The sequence below is a fragment of the Lynx canadensis genome, chromosome E1 (genome assembly GCF_007474595.2).
Source record: "Lynx canadensis isolate LIC74 chromosome E1, mLynCan4.pri.v2, whole genome shotgun sequence".
Classification (NCBI taxonomy): Eukaryota; Metazoa; Chordata; class Mammalia; order Carnivora; family Felidae; genus Lynx; species Lynx canadensis.
The window spans coordinates 39,773,863-39,777,977 of record NC_044316.2 but is presented as its reverse complement, the minus strand read 5'-3'; positions in this window follow the sequence as shown (position 1 = coordinate 39,777,977).

Sequence of the window (4,115 nt, the reverse complement as noted above, 5' to 3'; positions counted from 1 at the left end):
CAGTGGGAGCCCGACGCTGGTCAAATGGACACGTGGACATATATTGTAGGTGCTCAGTTGTTTCGAATGGCTGCTCCCTAGCTCTGGGCTGTAACCTCTGTTACTCTACTAGTTCTGGGGTGGAGGATTGAGAAAAAAATCTTTCTTTCTTTTTTTTTTTTTTAGGTTTATTTATTTATTTTGAGAGAGAGAGAGAGAGAGAGAGGGAGGGGCAGAGGGAGAATCCCAAGCAGGCTCCATGCTGTAAGCGCAGAGCTCAATCTCACAAACCGTGAGATCGTGGCCTGAGCTGAAATCAAGAGTAGGATGTTTAACACAAACTGAGCCACCCAGGCGCCTCGAGAAAAAATCCTTTTGAGAGGTCTGACTCTGGGCTCCCAAGAAAGCTTCTAGGTCTGGCCTCCTGGCTCAGGGCAGGGAGGGTAGCCCTACGTGAGCCACATCCCCCAGCTTCTCGTGCAGGGACCTGGTGCCCTGTGCCAGGCCTGACCTCAGTGCACCGTAGACAGTTGTCACCACAAACACACCCTGCTTTGCCCTGGACAGGATGCAGTTCAGGGATCAGGCCTGGGGCAGGTGGTCAGGGAAGCAGGTGACCCGGTTCTTGATTAGGACCGATTTCCTGGGTGGTCCTGCTCCCCTCTCAGGGTTTCCATCTTATCCCCCTAAGAGGAGCGGGTAATTTTTGCCAGGACTTTTGCCAGGACTGAGGTCTGAAGCTCTGTGTTTCCAGGTTGGGAGCATTTCCAAGGAGGGCCTGTAAGAGTCCACAGTCCAGTGTGGAGGTGGCCCCAGCTCTGGGAGCTTTGGGAGTAATGATGGGGCCAGGACAAACTCATCAGGAAGTGACGTCCGTGCCTGCTGTTAGTGCTGGCCTAGTCATTACTGTGCTCCTACTTCTGAGGTCCTGGCCTGGCAGCTGGGGGCACTACAGCATATAGGCTCTGGAGTATCTGAACCTGAGTATCACCTCCACCTCTTCCTGCCAGGGTGACTCACTCTCTCCCAGCCTCCATTTTCTTATCTGTACAAAGGGATAATGATGCCTTTCTCTTAGGCGTTTGAGAGGATTTCAAGGGGATTTCAAGAGGATATATCATGTGGGATGGGATAAAAATGTAGCGTTACTAGAAGTCACTGAGCAGTTTATGCCAGATTCCCAGAGGTGAAAGGGGAGAGAGAAGCCCTGAGAGCAGTATGGGACAGGTGTAAGTCCCTCAGAATGGGGACAGGACAGGGGTGGGTGCCTCTTCGTGGTGATCTCCTTAGGCCGTGTGGCAAGGGCACGGCTGTGTGGGACACCTGGGGACCCTCAGCCTCAATACAAATTCTCCGGGGCCCCAAACTTGGCATGGAAGCGGCAGAATCTCCCATCAGGAATGGGTGGCATCCTCTGGGGAAACAGGTGTCTTCTTGAGAACTAGTGCAGATGGATGATCTGGTCCAAGGGTACTTCCTGTAGCTCTGATGCTACAGGAAACCCTGTGACCTAGAGAGAATCTTGCGACATGCTGAAGCCCTTGTCACATCCAAGATCGGTTTTCTGGGCAGCTGGTGGGACGGTAACTGGCATGGGATTTAATTTGATTTAAAGAAGGTCAAATACATGTGATATTTCTTGCATTCCTCGTTTGGGAGCCACTGCCCACACACATAGATGGCTGGAATGGTGTCCCCGCCCCCCCCCCTCCCCCTCCAAGTGAATGAATCTGCTATTGTTACCACTTGGGAAAGGAGGCAGAGTTGGGCTTGCTGTGGCTCAGACCTGGATCGCATGTGATTATTGTTAAGATGTGCGTGCTAGGAGTAAGCTGGGGTTCTGCTGACAGTGTATCTCCTCTCCCTCCTCTCCCCTCTCCCCCTGGCCCCTAGGGTGATAACTGGGAAGAGACACGAGGGAATCTTATGGGGTGCTGGCAATGACCTCCATCTTGATTCAAGTGGCAAAAACTCATCGAGCTGGACCCTTAGAGCAAAGGTGCTTTCGTATATATGACGGGCCTTCTTTACTCTCCTCCAACTCCCTGCCTGCCCGCCCCCGCCCCCCCCCAGCCTAGCTTTCTTGCTCTGGTGTTTCCTCCCCTTGCCAGGGACTCATTGCTGCCAACCCAAGGTGGGAACCCCGCTCAGTTCCTGTTTGCCTCTTCGCTCAAAGCATTTGCCCTCTCTACCCCGCCTTCTGCTCCTTCCCCTCCTCCTCCTCCTCTTCCTCCTCCTCCTCCTCCTCCTCCCCTGGGGAGTCCCCTGTAGATGGGATGAGGGGAGGGTGGCCTTGCTTTGGCAGGGGGGTACAGGCCAGAGCCCCTGGTTCCCCTCCTCTGGTCAGGGCCACCTGGGTGGCCAAACTGTAGACTCAGTTGCCTCTGGTGGGGAGGATAAAGTGAGCCTGGGCTCGTGGAGGAAGTGAAGGGCCACACCTGGCACCTGCCCTCAAGGAGCCGACAGCCCAGGCTTTGGATGCTGGAAGTGCCAGGCACAGGTGCACAGACCCTGCATTCCGACGGGGCACTGGAGTAGGAGTCCCCTAGGCGGGGTGGGAGGTGCAGCAGGGTAGACGATCCAGATCAAGTGAAGAGTGTTAGACGTGTTGGAATGGAAATCAGCACACACCTGGCTTCCCCTGAGACCTTAGCTCCTGTGACTTCTTTCTGTTAATTTTAGCGAGAGAGAGAGAGAAAGAGAGAGAGAGAGAGAGAGAGAGAGAGAGAGAGAGAGAATCTCAAGCAGGCTCCAGGCTCAGCATGGAGCCTGATGTGGGGTTCGATCTCAGGACCCTGGGATCATGACCTGAAGGGAAATCAAGAGTCAGACCCTCAACTGACTGAGCCACCCAGGCACCTCTTCTATTTTTATTATTATAATTATTAAAAAAATTTTTTTAATGTTTATTTATTTTTGAGAGAGAGACAGAGTGCGAGCAGGGGAGGGGCAGAGAGAAAGGGAGGCACAGAATCCGAAGCAGGCTCCAGGCTCCGAGCTGTCAGCACAGAGCCTGACGCGGGGCTCAACCCACAAACTGCGAGATCATGACTTGAGCCGAAGTCGGACGCTTAACCGACTGAGCCACCCAGGTGCCCCTAAAACAATTTTTTAAAGTCAAGTACCCACTACATTCTGGGTGCTGTGCTGAGTGTCTCTCACTCACGTCCCATGGAATCCTGACAAAGCAGATGTCAGTGCCCTCCTGCAGGTAAGGTGTCTGGGCTTGCACAAGGACACAGGCTGGGGTGGCAGTGGCCTTCCCACTGGGCTGCGTGGCCCCTCGGAGGGGCTGGGTTCCCAGGAGGAACCTCTGGGCTGCTTCTGACCTTGTAAGCGCATTGGCCGTGCCCTTCATGGGGCCAGCACTTGGGAGTGCACCCCAATTCTCTGCCAGAGCTGCGCGGTGTGACTACACATTTGAAAAGTGAGTCTGGGTGACCCGTGATGCTGTGGACGGGCAGCCATTGCAGCACACAGACCAGGAGTTTTAAAAAAACGGATACTTAATGTTGTTCTTTCAACAACGACTGAAGCTCCCACTCCGGTCGACACTGAGATGGGCGCATGCCTGCCCCGGGAGGAGTCAGGAAGATGACAGAGTTCAGTTGTTGTTCAGAGACTGGTGGGCGTTGTGGGAACAGAGGCACGTGTGTGTGAGTGTGCGGAGGTGTGGGTGGTGTGCCTGTACGCGGGTGAGTGCGGCGTGCACACTGCATGTGTATGAGCGCCCACGCGCGCATGTTTGTGCGTCTGAGCCAGCGGGAGCACGTATAGGCGCGTGTGGTGCTTTCTTCCTTCCCAGATGCTCAGGAGGATCTGAGAGCTTCCTGGGGACAGCCAGGTCGAGGGGAGGGGTGCCAGTCCTTATAAGGGGGTCTTGCTGGCATGACTGGGGTTTTGAGTCAAGGGACTATTTGAAAGATGTTGTCCTGTTACTTGTCTGCTCTGTGTCCTCAGGCGACTCGCATAACCTCTCTGAGCCTGTGTCTTTTCTGTATGTATCAGGGAAAAAAATCGCACTGGATTTATTAACGATACCCCTGGCTCCGTTTCTAAGGAGATCAGCTCCAGGTGCCCTGGGGGTCTTCCTTGTCAGATGGGGGAGGCTGGATGTAGCTAAGACGCTGGGTGGA